The 20,333-nt window shown below is 37.5% G+C and overlaps 1 pseudogene; it reads right to left on the minus strand.

Moving 5' to 3' along the window:
• Positions 1 to 1,792: 1,792 nt before the first annotated feature.
• LOC148012112 (putative protein phosphatase 2C 62 pseudogene) overlaps positions 1,793 to 20,333 on the minus strand; it is a 28,968-nt pseudogene continuing 10,427 nt past the window's right edge.

Raw genomic sequence — 20,333 nt, forward strand, 5'->3', positions numbered from 1 at the left:
AATACCAAAATATGGAAAATACCTTGAGATTATTGATGCAAAGTGAGTATTGATCCACTCTCCCATTGGCAAGTTGCTCTGTTGGGTTTGGGGCATTCTAGGATTCTTGGCTTCTTTGTCTCTTGTCCTCTCTCTCTCTCCCTTTACCTCAATCATCGGTAAAACCATGGGTAAAGAGCACCAATCATCACCATCATCATCACTTGAGCTTGAATCGGAATCTGAATCGAAATCCAAAATATATTCATATCTTTCCTTGCGCTTTTCAACGGTTGTAAGCAATCTCCCAGTATGCTTAACACTTGAACAAGACCTAACTTTCTTGCCTTCATGATCATCATGCCATTCATAAGCATCATGAAAAATATCCTCAAAAGGATCTAAATTACTCCCATGCTTTATCCATCTTCGAACTTGAAGCCCTCTTTATTGCTAATGAAAACCTCTTGCGGATACCAGCAAACTCATTACACAAATCAAACATGCAATAATACTTGCAAGATTTTCCTTCTTCACAAGACCCATGAACATAAGAACAATGCTTTGAAGTCCAAACTCAAAGTAAACTTTGCACCACTTTTCCTTCTCCTTTGATTTACCCATTGCTTCAGGTAGTTGTCATTGCTTCAAGCAATTATCACTACTTCAGGCAATCTACCCCTACTTTATGTCTTAATTAAATTTTTAGATTTAGAACACTCTGCTTCATACATAAACTCTGCCTCATACAAAAAATTTGCTTCATCCAAGAATTCTACTTCATGAAAGAATTATGCTTCATGTAGGAATACAAGAAATTTGCTTCATGCAGAAAGATCGAATTGTTGGCCTCAACCTTTGCCATTTTCAATGGTGTTTTAACACAAAGATACAAAGAATCAATGGCAAGGTATACAAATAGAAAACCCTTCATTCATAAAACAAAGCTTTTTTTGTGCATCGATTGAAGTCGTTTTGATGTTAAACTTCCACACCACAGATTCAAAAAAGCATGGTAGGATCACCAAAGTGTTGCTGCCCTATTGTAAATTAGGCATAGATACTAATACAATTTCAAATGGTCTTTTGAAAAAAAGAGTTGCAATAGAGTATTTGTTTGTATCTTCTTCAAGGTGCAATGTTGTGTCGACATTCTCTTACTTATACCAGGACTTGTATCCAAAGTACCTAGATGCATCTACATGGACACAATCCACCAATTTTCTCTTAGCTAGCATCAAGCCTTCCAAGAGAATCTATCACATGCTTGCAAGGTTTCTACTTTATCCCAGCACACAATGTGAATCACAACCAGAGCCCCACTAGTTCCCATGTGCTTCAAGAGTAGCACTATGGAGAGACCTCTTGTTACTTGTGTTGATCCTAGTGTCTAAGAAGAAACTAAATCTTAATAAGGGAATTCTAAAATGCCAGCAACAATTTTATCGACCTCAAATTTGACCCTCCATCCATGTTTTTTACCTTGGTCCTGCTTGCATTCTCTCTCTCTCTCTCTCTCTCTCTCTCTCTCTCTCTCTCTCTCTCTCTCTCTCTCTCTCTCTCTCTCTCTCTCTCTCTCTCTCTCTCTCTCTCTCTCTCTCTCTCTCTCTCTCTCTCTCTCTCTCTCTCTCTCTCTCTCTCTCTCTCTCTCTCTCTCTCTCTTCATTGTATCTACATCTATACAATTGAATATGTCATAGTCTCCCATGAAATCATGCATCTTGGAGATCTCATCACATATCTATTTTCTACATCAGGAAAAATATTTTTTGGCCATACAGTGATTTGGTAAGAAGTGGCCACATCATTGAAATCAAACCACAATGCAAGGTATATTATCCTTGCTCTTTTGCGCAAGAGTAGCTTCTATAATAGCTCTTGCTTCAGGATCCTTTACCTCTTCTGGATTAAATTGATAGCTTCTTGATTTTCCATAATCTTGCACAATCCATCACTTGCCAAAATAAGAAACTCATTAGTCTCATCACGTTTCATGTTGTGAACATATGGATCTAACATCAAATGCACTTTTAGATTCTTATCTCCAAAGGCACAAACTTTAGCAAGTTGTCCATCCACTCATGGCATATCACTTGGAATTGTTGTAACAAAACCTCCCTTGTTCTCAATTATTCTTCTTTCTATCTTTGGTTCATGATCACTGAAAGCTGAATTGCATGTCCATCTCTACATAGAACAACTCTGGAATCACCCACATTCGCAACAATGAGCCTTCGATTAGCAAGGATGGCAGTAACAACCATAGATCCATCGAGCCCCAGATCAAAAGCTTTCTGTAGAATGACTTGATCTATGATTTCATAGGCTTTGTGGAGAGCTGCCATTGGATTCTTCACAAACTCAGGCTATGCTATCATATTATCAAAGAGGTGACTATGCAAGTAATGAGGTGCATAATGTCCAAGATGGCCATCCAAAATTGCAAACAGCCCAAGCTCATGATCATTGAATTGCTAGAACTCAGTGTCTCATGTGAATAGGAGGAGAACAATCAAGATTGCAATCCAGTAGCAAGCCTAGCCTATTCTTTTAATGATCATCAAGTGTTTCAATCGAAAGCTCAAGTTTCAAGCTTCAAGGCATGTATTGGCCTTGATTTTTTTAAGCATGCCTCCCTTTGGTCCAAGGAGAGATCTGTGGAAATGAGAAACTATGCAGATTTACCTGCAAGAACGCCTAAATGAAACAGATCAGAAACTGGAAGAAGGCACATTGTCTATACAATGGAAGATTGAATGAATAGAGTCGGGCAAGTCAAGGCATGAGGGGGAAAGAAGAGAAAAAAACAGTCGCATGTTCTTGTAACCCTCCAAGAATGGTTATGACCATACTCCATGTGTCAAGTAGAATGAGGCTTTGACGAGCATTCAAGTCATTGATGTAAAATATCCACCATTAAAGTTTAGAAAAAAGTTTGAGAGAGATGAGGAAGAAGAAGATGAACCCTCCTTTCAAAAAGTAGAGGTAACTTTAGTCCCTTCTAGTTTCCCATAGCTCTTCTTTTAACAAATGTCCTTCAAAATAAGCCAAAATCTTATGATGACTTGCTAAAATATCTAGAGCCCACCATTATCCACTAGTTCATGCCAAGAACTTCCATCTTGGTCACAGTTTGTGACAGATCTCCATGTCTAACCACAGTTATGGAAGAGCTAACTCCTATGACTAAATTTTAACAGCGGTTTCCACTCCCTAGTCACTACAACTAGATCTACTGCATGAAAATAACTTTTGACAGGATCTAAACTATTGCTCTAATACCAATGTAAAGAAGTCCTATTGTACCATGGAAATCAACAAGAAAACTAATGAGCTAAACTAAGAAAATAACATGAAATGCTTCAATCATGGCCATGCCATAGACATCTTCCATTATACCATAGCATAACGTAGCCATGGGAGCTGAATTCAAGATACAAGAAAACAAAGCTTGGTAGTCACCCCAAGATGGTGATGGACAAGAGATCTCCCAAAATTAGTGTAAGTGTCAAAAAAGATCCCAACATTAGCACTTCTTGCCTTTTTATAGTAAACCTTAGTATCATCAAGGCTAAGGTACCTATATGGTTTATTTTGGTAAAGGTAAGTGAACTAATGTGGCTAATTTGCTTCATTTACAAAGGGTATCATCAAAGAATACTAATACAAATTTGAAGAGGAATGGCTATAGTATCTTATTCATCAAGCTCTAAAAAGTGCATGGGATGTTACTCAACCCAAATGGCATAGCTCTCAATTAGTCCTAAAGGCTATTTTGATCTCTACCTAGCCTCAAGTCTACCTTTGTGAAATACTTTTCCCCCTTAAACTCATGCAATAAATCATCTACTCTAGGAATGGGGTACCTGTTCTTTATTTTGATCTTGTTGAGGTCCCTATAATCAATGCACATCCTGAAGGAACCATCTTTCTTCTTCACCAACAAGATTGGTGAGGCATAGCATGAAAAAGTAGGTTCAAATTTGGATCCCATCTCTAATAGCTCCTTGATTTGCTTAGCACTCTTCAAGCTCACATTTAGACAGCCTGTAGGATGGTGTATTCATTGGTTTTGAGTGAGACTCCAAATCAATAGGGTGGTCAACCACTCTCTTAGGAGGTAATGCTATAGGCACTACAAATAAATCTTTGTACTCCTCAAGAAGAGCGATTAATGCTACTTTATTTGTTGATTCTTTGGACTGATCTGATACGTCTTTATTTAGGAGCAATACAAATATTTGAGTGCTTATTATGGATTCCCTACAAATGGATATGTTGTCCATCACTAACAAACTCCATATACAACTTTGAGAGATTCATTGTAATCTTTCCCAATGTCATCAGCCGATCACACCATAGTACCATATCTATAAGATCCATTTCCAAAGCAAGAAAGTTCTCCTTTGCATCATAGGTTTCAGCCACAAATGTATGGGAACCTATGAGCACATTTGGATGATGATTTATTCTTCTCCATTAACCATTTGTACCTTAATGGGTTGTTGTAAATCAACAAGTATACATCTCAATCTGTTAATGGTTAATTCATTCACAAAGCTACCACTATCTATCAAGATGAATAATTTTTTCTCCTGAATTTGGAGTGTATTTCGACTCCTAGAACCTATCATGTATCCATAAAGATGGAAAAAAGTATATTAGCAATAGTATTCAACTCAATCCCACGTGGATCAAAAGATACATGCCCACTAGGGTCAAAAGGAAAGACATCAAAGGGTCATAGAACTACTCTTGATCAAAATCCTCTTCGTAATCTTCATTTTCAATATGCATTACAACAATTAGATCCTCAACTTCTTCTTCCACATCCTTAGGAGCAATAATATTATAATTATTGGTCTTTGTATTCTTGTAAGCACACATTGAAGCATGATTAGCTTAACGGTTTTTCCCACACTTAAAACATGACCCTATTCTCTTTGTGCTCCTTAAAGAGATTTTATGGGGATGACTTTTTGTGCATCTCAGGGTGTAAAATAGTTTAAGTTCTTTTTTAGTTTTCACTTTAGGGCTTTTTGTTAGCCTAAATTTTCCATGTGACCTTAATGCATTAAAAGGTGGTAAGTAGGCACTCTAGGGTTGCTAATGGAAAAATTATTTCCACCATAATTCCCTCCAAATTATCCTAGCCTTATACTAATCCCTAGCTATCCAAATGATAGCTCTCTCTAGTACTTCCTAGAATACCTTTCAACTAGCTCAATAGGTTTGGAGAGATTGGTAGGAGATTGTGCCCTTATATTATCAAAAAATTTAGGATCTAACCCATACATGTACTTGTGTAGATTGGCATCATCACTATGCTTTCCACGTACATGGTAAGGTTAAGAAATTGATTTGTCTATTTCCATATGGTAAGTCCACATTGCTTTGAGTTATACCTCCTTCGAGCAAGCCTTTCCTTTTCAACTAGGGAGATGAAAACTTGTGCCAAGAGTTGTTTAAACTCATCCCAAGTATCTAGAATGTGATTTTCATTCTTCATATAGTGCCACCATGTATGTGTGCATCCCTCTAATGTAAAGTAGCAATTTGAATCTTTTGATCATCAATCCTTGGGACAATGTCAAAGTAGGCTTCCAACTTAGTTGTCCACTCTTCAAGTTCAAATGGGGATAAAGATTGGCAATGAAACACACTTAGCTTCCCAATTTGATTCAATATAGAAAAGGTTTTAGCTATCCAAAGTTGTCTAACAGAATTTGTCCAGAACATTTCCCTATCTAAATGGGCATGTTGGTGAGCTATATACTCAATTCCAATCTTGCATATATGATCACTATTTTAACTAAAAGAACACTATATGGAGCACTAAGAAACCTATGTATAACTTGTGTATGGCCTGTGGGAGGTATAAACAACAAGCAACACTTGTGTTTCAACCTGAAAATGCCCTCTTTCTCACTATAACCCCTATTTCAACCTGTATAATCTCTAGTGGAAGTTAAAATGGGTTGGAAAATAGGGATTTGTTGTGACTAGATAGTGACTCACTACTACTACTTACCATTTACAATAGATTTATATATTTCTCAATGATCAAACACAACCCAATAAGTAAAGATTTCAACTCTAATGAAGCTCTATGATCAAAACTGAATTTAATTATAAAGATTGAAGGAAAATAAATTTGCTAGTTTATAATAAGAGAGAATTCGAGAAATAGGATGGCTTCAAATCCATGATAGAACTTAATTTTAAAGTCTCCTCAACAATTGGATGTAGGTTCAGCAATGGGATTGAAGAAGAGAGACTAAGAATCAAGAAAGTACCTTGTAGTAAACTTGATGTAGAATGTTTTCAAGAATCAATGCAAATAGAAGCACAAGAGCTAATGTAGATTTTTCAATTAAGAACCTCCAATAGTTCTTCCATGATCCATGAATGGGAATTGCTCCATCAACTATAAAAGCCCCAAATTATTACTCCCATAATACTTTCCATAGCTCAATAAGCTCCAATATTAGTCAAATATCAAACCACGATTAGTTGGAGGTTGAAGGAGACCAATAATAGATAGTCTTCAAATATCTTGAGTGCCAAGAATTAGAAGATTGAAGCATTTTTTAGAAAATCCCCAAATTCTCCCCTAGGGAAGCTCGATGAAGTCCAATGTGCTCCAATACTTCAAATCTTGCAAGGCTCTTGAAGAAGCCCTTTTGTAGCTAATCTCTAGGAGTGAAAAGAAGCAAAAGCCCTCTAAATATGAGAAAGTTTGATAAAGAATTGATGGCTATCCATGGCTTTCACTCTAGGGTTTCAAGAGAAGATGAAAAAGAAAAATAATCAAGAGAATGCTTCAATAGATATCAAAGAAGCCTTCAAAGCCTCAAGATAAGCATAGTAGCTCATTCTAATGACTCAAATGGAAGCTAGAGAAGTCATGAGCTACTGTAATAGCCCTGTAGGGATAGTGCAAATTATGCAAGCTCTCTAGTAGTCCATGTGGCATTCTATACACCACGAAAGCTTTAGCCAAGCTTGAGGGAAGATGAAAGAAAGGCCACTCTAAAAAGTAACCGAGGTTTGAAGCTTCAAGAAGTCTCCTTACCTCTCCTATTGACAAAGGTACCTTCAAAATGGCTCGGGGACCTACAAGAGTCTCCAATTCCACATTACTTATTCTATGAATTTGGTGCACATGGAATGGATTGAGGCTTCTAAACTTCATTTTCTACTTGCAGCCCTTAATAGAGTGAAGTAACAGTATGTCAACCTTCTTGAAGTCTCCCTCCTTGAAATGCTTGTCAAACCATACATTCCATTTGGCTTTTTCACATATTAGGGCATGCATCACTAAGAGTTTTATTTTTTATAAGCATTCGAGATTCACTAAGCCACCCCATCATTTTTGTGTAGCTACTCTCAAGTTTGGACAAAAAAGTCAAGTGTATATCACTTCATTGATAGTATGTGACCTAGTTCCTCGCAATCTCAAGGGGACAACTGGATCTAGACATTACTTGCTTGTCAAGATTGTGGGAGAGAAGGAAGGAATCTCACTTGTAGCTTTCTTGCTTGCACAATGGGCGAATACACATAAAGGTGGAGGCTGAAAACAGTTTTTCTCTTCTTAGTTGTGTAAGCCAAAAAGGACTCGAGTACATAGAAATAGAAGAACCCTATATATGGGTCTCAAACCAAACTCAACTAACTAAGGTGGCATACTAACTGAGCCACGAACTAGAGTAGATAAGGATAGCTATCATCTAGCTATTATTCATGGGCTATGTACCAACCGCATCTGCAACTGACAAGTCGGTGACATAAATGCACAACGGTCACCCTAGCATATCACGAGCGGAGCTCGATATCTCAACACTCCCCCTCGAGCTCAATCCCAATTCTTGCACATCAAGTAGGTCTCTGAACTTGTGCAGCTTCTCTGCGCCCAATGCCTTCGTGAATATGTCAGCTACCTGATCCTCTGTGCTGACATAAACTAGCTCAATAAGACCTAGTAAAACCCTCTCCCACACATAGTGATAATGCACCTCAATGTGCTTTGTTCTAGCATGATAGACTGGGTTATTTGCCAAGTGTATACTACTCATGTTGTCGCAATAAATGACAACTGGCCCATCTGTAGGCTGATGCATATCATAAAGTAGCTTATGCAACCAAGCTACCTCACATGCAGCCATTGCTATGCCCCTGTACTCAGCCTCTGTGCTCAACAAGGCAATTGTAGGCTATTTATTGCTGCTCCAAGTGACTGCAACATTCCCAAAAGAGAACATATATCCACCGGTAGATCGTCTATCAGAAATACTACCAACCCAATCGGCATCAGTGTATCCATACAGCTGTATCTGAACCCCAGTCTCATAAAGTAGTCCATAATGCAATGTGGACTTCACATACCTAAGTATGCGTCTAGCCGCATCCAAATGCGGTTTCCTTGGAGCCTGCATAAACTGACTTACCAATCCAACAGCATAGCTCAAATTTGGCCTGGTAATAGTTATATAAATCAAACTTCCTACTATGCGTCTGTACATAGTAGGGTCTTCCAAAAGCTCACCTGCATCTGCGCTCAGCTTCACATTCTGCTCCAAAGGAACTGAAATAGGCTTACAGCCTGTCATCCCATATTTGGACAGCATGTCCAATCCATACTGCCTTTGCAAGAGCCGTATCCCACTTGGTGATCTAATCACCTCAATGCCCAAGAAATAACGCAGCTCTCCCAAATCCTTCCTCTCAAACTTCTGCTTCAATAGCATTTTCACATGAAGGATATCTTCATCACTGTCACCTGTCATAATCAAATCATCAACATAAATGACAAGTAGCATAATACCTTTCTCTGTTTTTCTCACATAAAGTGAGAAATCTGCCTTGGAAATCTGAAAGCCAATAGTGACAAGATATTGTCCTATCTTGTCAGACCATGCTCTAGGTGCTTGCTTCAAGCCATACAAGGCTTTCTTCAACCTACAAACAAACTCAGGATGAACAGCATGAACATAACCTAGTGGTTGCTCCATATATATCTCTTCTTGTAAATCACCATGCAAGAAGGCATTCTTTACATCCATTTGATGTAAAGACCATTCCTTTGATGCAGCCATAGCAATGACTGCTCTTACGGTTGCCATCCTTGCAACCGGACGAATGTTTCTTCATAATCAATGCCATATGTTTGTGCATACCCCTTGACTACTAATCTTGCCTTGTATCTGTTCACAAAACCATCTACATTGTGCTTCACCTTATAGACCCACTTACAACCGATTGCATTCTTATCTTTAGGCAAAGGTACCAATTCCCATGTAGCATTTGCTTCCAAGGCATCCATTTTTTCATTCATGGCTTTCTCCCATTTTTCTTTTCCCATGGCTTGCTCAAAAGAAGTGGGTTATGGTTCCTGTATCACTTTGACCATATAGGCATAGTGAATGGCTGTAAATCCATCATATTTCAGCCTATCCACAGGATACCTAGCTCTGGTAGACCTGCGCAAAGTAGGTTCACTCCCAGGTGCTCTTAAAGCATCCCTGGTCTTCCTTACTCCAGGTGTAACAATAGAAGGAATACCTAACTCATCATCAATGCTCTGTTTTGAGCCACTGGATTCACCATCCACATAAGAGTGACCTGCATTCATATCAAACATGGGCTGATCTACCTTCTCTTTTCCTTTTCGTGATACCTGCATACCACTATCTACATTGCTTTGAGAATATTCTCCTGATCTCAATCTGCCTGTCCATGGCGAAGAATGTGAACCACTGCTAGAGGACGCTCCAGGTCCACTAATATTTTGTGACTGCTGCTGTGAATTCTGTGCAGCATTACCATTTTGTGCATCTACATTATCAATCACATTTACTGGTTTATACCAGCTACTCATCTCATCAAAAACAACATCTCTGCTCACTGTAAACTTACGAGTAGAAGGGTTATAGTATCTATACCCTTTTTGCTGCAGATAGTAACCAATAAAGATGCACTTCTCAGCTTTTGGATCCAACTTGGATCTCAACTCATCTGGCACATGAGCATAGGCAATGCAACCAAAAAATTTCAAATGAGAAATATCTGGTTTCCTACCAGTATACCTCTCCTCCGGAGTCATGCCATGTATTGCTGTAGTGGGAGTCCTGTTCATTATGTAGAGTGCTATAGCAACTGCCTCAGCCCAATAAAAATCTGGCAGGTCTTTTTCATTGAGCATGGCACAAGATACCTCTCCAATATGCCTGTTTTTTCTTTCTGCAATTCCATTTTGTTGTGGGGTATGACTATTTGAATATTGCTGCTTTATGGCATGCTCCTGCAAGAACCTTGCAAACTCATTTGAGAGGTACTCTCCCCCTCCATCTGACCTTAGGCATTTTATTTGCAGCCTCATTCTTTTTCAACCATAGCTTTAAGAGTTTTGAAATGCCCAAAAACTTCACTTTTCTTTTTCATAAAATACACCCAAACTTTTCTGCTATAGTCATCAATAAAAGTGACAAAATAATGACAGCCTCCAAGAGATGCAACTTTAGTAGTCCACACATCAGAGTGGATTAATTCCAATGGCTTCTTACTCTCTTGAACATGTTTAGGAAATGGTTTCCTTGTCTGTTTTCCAAATTGACAGGCTTCACATACCTTATGCATTTTTGCAACCTTGAATTTAGGCAATCCTGCAACAATATTTTGGGCTTGCATTGATTTAAGTCGTTGTACATTAACATGACCAATGCGTTTATGCTAGATATCAATATCTGCAACTACATCGGTCCTATGTGCAAACATTGTTGCACTCAATTCAGGCATGTCTGCATCCAACGTAAACATTCTACCCTTCTTCTTTCCTTTTGCTATCAAGCGACCTTTATTTTTCATATCCTCAACAAAGCATCCATGAGAATTAAATCTGACCTGCAAGCCCTGCTCAACCATTTGACCAACAGAAACTAGGTTCTTGGTGATATTCGGGACATGAAATACATTTGACAGGTATTTCTTTTTCCCATCCTGCATAAACAAATGAATTTTTTCTATCTGCATAATAGGATGTGTAGTATCATCACCAGTCTCCACAAATCCTGGTTTTTTCATTTTCCTTACATCCTACATCCATTCTGCATGACCTGTCATGTGGTTTGATGCACCTGAGTCAACATATCACACATCATTGCTTTCTTCTGCACTTGTCACAGAATTGGTCATGTGCTGCACCATAAACAAATGCTCATTTCTGTCATCACCCAGTCTACTAGAAGATGCATAATTTCCTTGTTGCAATTTTCCATTCATGATGTCATTCTGCTTTTTATAGCAATCTTTAGCCATATGACCCATTTTACCACAGTAGTAGCATTCAACATTGTTGTTTGCATTTTGGCCTCTTTGCCATCCACCACGACCTCTTTGGCTCCCCCTACCTCTAGAGTTACCACGTCCTCCTCCATAGGACTGGTTTTCTTGAGTTTGCTGCATATTCTGATTTCTACCACAGCCTCCAAATCGGCCTCCTCTACCTCTGCCTCTACCTCTTCCAACATTTGAGTAGAAGACAACTTCTTTTGAAGTTCCTCCTAAAGAAGATGCACCACCATTTCTCTGCTCCTCAAAAATTAGAAGAGCAGTCAACTCCTCAAAATGAGGAAATCTTTCACGGACGGAAATGGATGTTCAAAACTGTGCATAATCCTTTCCTAGACCATTCAAGGTCACAGAAACTAAATCATCATTTTCTTCCACTAGCGACCCAATGGAAGCAAGTGCATCTGCAATCTTCTTCACCTTCATGTGGTAGTCATTGATGCTCATACTTTCTCTTTGCACATTGTGCAACTCTTGCTTGAGCTGCATTTTTCTGGCTTGCGTATTTGTGCTATACATTTTTGACAAAGTATCCCATGCCTCCTTTAGCGTACTTGCATCTTGAATATGCACAATTATCGAGTCTGAAATGCTGATAGACAGCCAGTACATAACTTTCCTGGCTCTCTCATGCCATGCTTTAAATGCTTGCATTTGCTGTTGATTGGGAACATTAGGAAGAACTAGTTCTTCTTCATTTCCTGCAACAAATTCCCAATATCTTTTTCCCATAAGAAAATTCGTCATTCTGAACTTCCATGCTTGGAAGTTGTTCTTGTCAAGCTTTTCAGTGACAATCTGTGAAAGAGAATCAGACGCCATTACAGAACACTACAAAAAATTTTGTCACTGCAAAGAACACAGCTTCAGCCTCACAAGGGCAAATCTGCAAAACTGACGAAAGTGGTATTTGACCACACAGTCACTTCCTAGTGATGATTTTGCATCAACAGGCAACAAGGATGATTCTGTAACTCCCAATGTCTCTGCGCATAGGCATACGATGCAATTTCTACAGTAACTTTTCACCGGCCTGTAGAACAATGGTTGCACAGCATAAAACAGGGCCTTTTTCTAAGTGCGTGCAGAAAACATCTGCCTCCAAAACAGGCCCCGAAATGGCCTCAAATAAAAAAAAACCTGCAGAGACTTGCTCCCAAAACAGAAAAATAAAAGCAACACTGGTCCTCTTACCAGAACACCGCGAACTTTGTTTGCTTTCTTGAGCTCCTTACCATGACCAAGGCTCTGATACCATGTCAAGATTGTGGGAGAGAATTGAGCTACTCAACCTATTGGTCTAAAAATTTGATCTCTCACTTCTCAAAAGGATATCAAGCTATAGTTGGCAGGAGTTTCATTTGATCTTTTTACATAGGAACCTTTGTGCATTAGTATTCATTGCAATCTTTCACAAATCTAGCCACATCATCATCAAGACTTGATTGTTGTGTGGCTACATATTTAGTCAAGGAAAAGCAAGGGAAAGACATTTATACAAGCATTTTAGATATATGCTTATGGGAGATTTAATCAAGATGCAAATAGGTTTTTCTAGGTTCAAAACTTGTCTCCAAATTAGTTTGAATATGCGTTATTAAGTTCTAATAACTTAATGAGAAGTTTGGGTGGATCTAGATATATGCAAGGACTTATCTTAAGTGGTACAAATCGTCTAAGCCCAAAAATGTCAAAAAGTGATGCATTTTACAAAAAGTGATGTTTTCAACTATTTTCAATGACTTTTACAATTCTACCCATATAGCCTTATAGCCTAGGTTGATTTTGTTTGATTTGAGTACATGGATGACCATATTCGAAGTTCATACGACAAAGTTATGTCCAAAACAAGTTGTAGCCAAGCTCAAGGCGTACACAAAAATGAAAACATGGAAAAGCAAAAAACAAGGCATAAAAGGCAAAAGCCTATGTTTTTAGCATAAAAAGCAAGGTAATGAACTTGCATATAAGATGCATAAATTGATGTATGAAGGCATGGACAATTATAGAAGCGATCTACTATTGTGTTACAAAGAGATAATGTAAATCTGCTACTTCTCAAGTGCCTTCAGCCCAGAAAGGCTTGCTTGGGAGTACAAAATTTGGACGAATTTTCACAAAGAGATACTTACTACTGTAGGTGTTAAAAAGCATTGTATTTTTCATTATATTGGGGTAGCATATAATTTACAAGTTGCATAGTGTGGTTAGGCTATTGTCTTGACAAAGTTTAATCCAAGCCATTGCCTTGGAACACAAAGTTTGTAGCCTATGTGTGCTACTTCAATGTACAAAGTTTTCTTCGAGTTTATTTAGTGTCTATTGATTTCATCTTGATTCATTCACCTCTTTTGTCTTGTCTCTTGAACCCCAGTGGTTAATGGCTTGACACATATATCTCATCCTTGTAGATGCATCTTCTTAGGAAGTTGTCTTCTCTGAGTTAGTACAATTACCCAACAATCAACTAATAGGGTCATGCTTTGCAGATAAGGTGGCAAAGCTATGTCTTCTTGATTGGGCAATCATGTATTCCTTTTTCTAGCACCTCTACAATATCATTGGCCTAATACAAAGTAGGTCTTCTTTATATGGATCCTCATCTTGCAAAAATCGTAAATTGGTGTGCATCAAGAAGATCATCTATAATACCATTTTTTTGTTGATTTTGTTATTAGGTATGCATGATAGATGATCAACCATGAAGTATTACTTTTCCTTCCTTAAAAATGACAAGAAATTGAATTCAAGAAAAAGAAATAAGCATTAGGCTATTCATAGACTTACATATGCTTGTTTACTAAATAAAGTAAAGCATGATGTTCAACGAAAAATGTGAATGGCATCACTAATAAATAATGGTGAAACTATTTCACTACGAAATCCATTGTTAAATCCTCTCCCCCAAAAGTGGAGTAGTTCATCTTAGTGTTTGTGAGCTAGTAACTAGCAAAGCTCATTGGATAATCCAAATTGTGCTCACTAGCCTGGCATAGTACTGCTCCCACAACAAATTTTGAACCTATTGTTCTAGTTTGGGGCTTGTAAATTTGAAGTTATTGTTAAAGCCTTTTTAATACTTTGTATGTACACTTGCATTCCTTAGTCCACTCAAAGATGATCAATAACTTTGTATAATGATCAAAGTAATCAATGTAGCATAGTTCAACACAAATTATTGATAATATCTTGTGTGGCCAATAAAATATTGAAATCCCTTGTAATGTGTCGGTAGTGGCAGGTCAATGATCACCTTGACTTTCGAGAAGTTAGTGGTGATTTCATTTTTAGAAACTACATGCCCTAAGACACAACTATGTTTTACCCAAAAATGGCACTTCAAGGGGGTTTAGTGAAAGACTATATTGTTGGCAACATTCAAAGATTTCTCAAAGGTTTTTTAGATGATCGACTTTGTTGGTATGGATGCAAAGGTCATTCACAAACAATTCCAACCACTTTCTAAGCATGTCTTTAAAGATAGCATACATGAGTCATTGAAAGGTAGCACATGAGATAGTAGTCAAGCCAAAAGGCATGATGTTGTATGCAAACAATTCCCACTATCAGTGACAAATGCTATTTTGTGTTTGTCATTCAAACCACAAACCACAGTTGATCTCTCTAAGCCCCCTTCTTTTTAGTTAAGGCCTGTTCTTTCATCTTTTCTTTCCTATGAACTAGAAACCAAATTTTGAGGGGGGGTTTTGGGTGATATTTTTATTTCATGTTAGACTTTAATCATCATAACTTGTTTCCAAATATAAACTTACCTAATGCTAAACCGTACAACTAAAAACGACAAACATACCAAAAATGAGCCGAGCTCCTCCGGATCCACTTTCACCCAAGTAATCCTTGTGATGTTTCAAAGTGCACGCTTCCATTTCACCACACAATGAAAAGAGTGTATGCCTCAATGGGTGATTCTATTGGTCCCAATAATGGAACCAAAATGTTGTCATTTTCACCAAAGCTTCATAGGTAACATGGGACTTGATAGACATTTATTATTTCAAGCATTTCAACTAATGCAACTATGGATATCTCTCACCTAACCATTACATTGTCTTCCTTGCCAATCTACCCTTCCATCTATCAAATCCAAAAGTATGAAAGATTGAACAATGACAAGTGTAGTGAACTCACCAACTCATTCTTCTAGTCCAGCCTTCTTATGTTTATGCATGTAGTCAATGTTAATTGGATCGACTTTTCCTATGATGAATAGATATGCCAGGTCGCAACCTTCCAATCATTACAGATCTTTTTTCTATCTACATTCATTTTTAGAAATTGTATGGAGTGAGCCTTGCTCTCCTAGTTTTCCAAAAATAAATAAATCCAAAATTACAAGCATGTAGAAAAAGTAATCTTGCACTTGTAGAAAAACTAATCATGCACTTGTGGAAACATTAATGTGCACTTGTCATGCCTATCACCACTTCTAGTTTTTTCCACCTTCTTCATCTTCAAATTTTACATCGGGTGCTCATGGTAGTTATAACACCTCTATTCTCTTTTAATTAGACTTGTTTCAATTCAAGGTCTAGTTCAACTAAGTCAAAGCTAAATATATGTGTAAATTGAGAGAATTACCAACTTTAAGTGGGAAGCCCTACCCTAGCCCTAAGGTATATAGTGTGTAAAATTCAACAAAGAGATCATTCTAGTATGTGCAAACTTTGGAGCCTCCATTCTTCTTCCCTCTTGTCTAAACGTTTTGTGCACATTACTTGGGAGAGAGTGAGACTATGAGCGTGTGTGAGGGAGAGATTGTGAGAGGGCGTGAGGGAATGACTGAGGATAAGCTCTCCTCCTTCCTCTTCTACTTCTCCTTCTTTCTATATTTGTCTCTTGGTAGTGGAGCTTCTTAAAGTGGACATAAAGGAGTTGGAGGATTGACTTGAGGACTGCATTACTCAATTTGTGATACTATCTATTCTTTTTCAAGCTTCAAAGTTTAATGTGGGAAGGTATGTAGGTAAGTCTACTACAACTCAAATCCTCCATGCTTTCTTTTCTTTCATGGGATTGAGAGAGGGGGAGGGGGGGAAGAGGGAGAGAGGAAGCTTGGTTTGTTTGGAGCCACAATATTAGAATCAAGGAGCTCTTGAATCAATAAGTCTATTCATCCAATGTCCCACAGTTGAGCTCTTGTTGAGGTCAATACGCAAGAGGTATCCTAGAAAAATATATTATCAAAATTTCACAACAATAGGCAAAGCTAATGTATACTAAGTTAATTTGCAATACCTCATCATCTTCTTCTTTACCTTTATGTTTAGAATGATTGTAAGAAATGTGCCGATTTTTCCTACATACATATAATAGGTAACAAAGGTGAGGGAATAATATAACATAAACCATTTTAATGCCAATTGCATTTGCACCTTTAGCTAAAGGGTTCATTCTCTTATCCAAAAGAATGAGCACATCACTCTCCTTGAGTTTGGTATAAGAGGAGGGATGTGTAGGACTTTCCTAAAAGAAGCAACAAAGGCCTTAACTTTAGTCTCCAAATAGTGTGCAAACTTGGAAATGTGATCCAAGTAGGGCATTTTGAGAGTAGTTGATCATCATGGAAAAAATGATGAATGGACCAAGGGAGAATATGAATAAACTCTTCTTTGAAGCTAGCACTACTTGACAATATCAAATTCATTCAATGTACGAGCCAACTAGCACTTGTGTAAAAGAGGCATCTACACACAAATTTAAACCAAATTAAGTTACATGCAGCTCGAAAAAAACGAGCATACCATCGTAAAAACTCACCTTTAGTAGCTAACTAGGCCATTAAATAACACAAGCATGCTAGAAATAGCATAATCATAATACCTTATATGGAAGGCGCTACCAAGGAAAGACTAACATTACCTTTGTGGATTCTCTTGGGGGAGGAGACCGAATACTCTCTCTTATGCATGCTAATTTTTACAACTCACCAACCATGGTTTATAGTATTGTAACTTTGAGCCATAACTTTGTGGATTCTATTGGGATAGGAGATCAAGCACTCCCTCTTACCTATGTCACTCTTCTATAGATTTGTAGCCATGGCTTGTAGTACTATGCCAACCTCGCATTAAGCACTTAACTTGAATAATATGTGTGTTTACCTCAATAGCCACATTCTATTTTTGTATCGAAGGTTGAGATCTACCTTGAGATCACCATGTTGATAGTCTACCTATGCCTTCCTCATATATGGGTAGAGGAAATAGGTTTAATTAGTTGGATTTGTGTCTAGTTAGGTGTAATGTCCCTTAGTTTTGTTGTGTCATATTTATAGAGAACACAACAGCATGTGACATATGCATAGCTAATCGTGTTAACAATGTGGTGTGTCCCTTAGTATTTACAACTCTAATGGAAACTGCATGCATGTATTACAACAATTGAGTGGACCTTTTCTAATCATGTGATGTGGTGCTCCTTGTTTTATTTTTATCATCCAAAATCATCGTCTAGACAAGTATATATATATATAGAATTTTCTATGCTTAACAAACTAGCCTAAAATGTTTAATTCCAATAAGCATCAAAACCCCATTCCAATGGCAATTATGAATCTTCAAAGGAAATTCCTACCTCTTCCTATGGGCTACTTATTAGTGGCTTGACATTTCTAAGATATTTATACTAATTTATATTAGCTTTACATGTGAATCTCCATGATCTCAAGACAACAATATTTCAAAGTTTGACATGAATGTGTGTTTTGTACTCAACAATGTCAATAGTGGATTACATTTTACAAAAGTAATCTACTCAAGTTTTACAATCTTCATGGACCTATTTGGAAATTTTACCATTGTGGTAAGTAGTTAAAATCTTGTTAGGTGTTGAGGGAAGTCGAATGAGTGAGTACTTGGTGCCTTTAGTTTTGGCTTTTCAAGGCTCAAATGGTAGAACGTTCTACAATGAAATTTTGAAGATTTTGAGGGAGTAATGACCAACTTGATGACCTAAAAACACTTTATGAGGCTAAAAATATGCAATGGTGGGAGTTTCATGGTATTATCGATAATTGTGCCATGCTCTTAACTTATGTTAAAAGGCGTGAGAGGCTTGATGTGTGGCCATTTAGGTGGGTAAGTTTACTCAATTATTGGTGCTCTCCTAAAATTCATGCCAAAAAATGCTTCTAATAAGCATCGTGTCCAATGGAGAAAAGACGAGATTTATCATGGGACTAGAGAAGAGTGTTTTAGCAAATCATTTCTTATAGGTACCTAATATGCAAAAGGTGAATCAACATGCATGCATGAGTTTACTAGGGACAAAGCTCAAGAGTGTATGCTAAGTTACATTTTATAAAATAGAAAGTAGTGGGATAATGCTCAAAAAGGCCATTGATTAAAGCCAGCTATCTCTTATGGTTGCTTTGCAAACTTGTACAAACATGGCTCGATGCCTTGCTTTATGATTGTCTTCATAAGTCACAAAGTGAAGTTGGAAAGGAAGTGTGGCTTTTCTCAATGCCTTTGAAAGAGGTTGCCTCTCAAGGCTAAAGTTGAAAAGTGGGCAACTCTTAGGCTTTACATTGTTTTAAAAGGGTGCAATGAGTTTCATGTGTTAGAAATTGCAAAAACAAATGGTTTTGCAAGGTCACATAACTTCACATGCAAGGATAATATGGATAACCATGGACCACAATGCAGCAACCCTCACACCCTTGTGTCTTAATTAAAGTTAAAAGTATCTCTTCATGAGACCATGTGTTGACGTGTGCAGGAAAAAAATTTATAGTTGCTTTCAAATCACAGTCACATTAATGGCTCGAAAGTTGACAATTAACTAACCAACTCATCATGAGCCTTGGTTTTTAATGTGTGACATTAGCATTACATCATGAAACTACAATGGGAAAGTTTACTTTGCATCCAAATGGTTGAGAACGTTTTGGAAAGGTAAGGAAAGTTTGGGAACCCATTTGCAAAAGAGAATGAAAGCCATTGTTAATTTCTCTCTTCATAACATAATAGTTATTTTTTATATTGCATGGTTTGTTTATAACAAGATAAACATGCACATCAAATGTATGATCTTTACCCATAGAAGCATCCAAAATTATTGTGTACACTAGGCTAGCCAAGACCTTGGAACAAGGAAAATTTTAACTTCACACTTCAATAGCAAATTTTCTTTTATTTTCTCATGCACTATGTTGACCAAACCTTGTTTTTCCATATCTATGAAGTTGCAACTAAATTGCAATTGGCAACCCACCACATTGATTCCTATGTTGACACGTATATGTATGTGAATTTGCGTACATACACACATGTATCTGTACCCTCATGGACATGTGCATGCAAACGCATGCATCCATTCACCCCTATCCTTTTTGTAATCAACCTTTTGTTGAAGTTTGCATACTAAGAAGGCCTTTTAATAGAGATTATTGGATGACCTCTTGGATGGGATTGACACTTGCAAAACACTTAAACTTCCAATATGGGAGTTCATTTAGTTAAGATCTAAATATGAATGGCGGTTCTAACATTTTATGAGATATCTTTTCTCCTTATTTGTAGGAGCTCATCTAGCAAAGTGGTTCATCCTAGTTTTGGAAATGTCATGGCCATTTTGATTTTAGGCTCTATTATTATATCCCTTTTTTCCATTTAGGCATGATTATGTGAACTTAACACCTTCAATATCTTGTTTCCATTTAGGCATGATTATGTGAACTTAACACCTTCAATATCTTGTTTTTCGTGTGAGGATATGCCTTATGGGAGTTGTACTTTTGTTCTTTATAGTCAATTATAACACATTCAATATTTGACAACAATATAAACAGCTACTATTACTTTATTTACACTTGTGCACACTTTGCTAATCTCAACACACAATGATAGCTGAGGCAATACCATGAAAGTTGTGTTTGTCACTCTACTCACACAATTCAAGTTATTTTGTACACTTACTAACTTGGTTTGCCTCCTACTCATATTGAGTTGCTTTTTATTTTGTAAGGAATGGTTTATTATTGT

The sequence above is a fragment of the Lygodium microphyllum genome, chromosome 27 (genome assembly GCF_053477565.2).
Source record: "Lygodium microphyllum isolate KBCC chromosome 27, Lygodium_microphyllum_v1.1.10, whole genome shotgun sequence".
Lineage (NCBI taxonomy): Eukaryota > Viridiplantae > Streptophyta > Polypodiopsida > Schizaeales > Lygodiaceae > Lygodium > Lygodium microphyllum.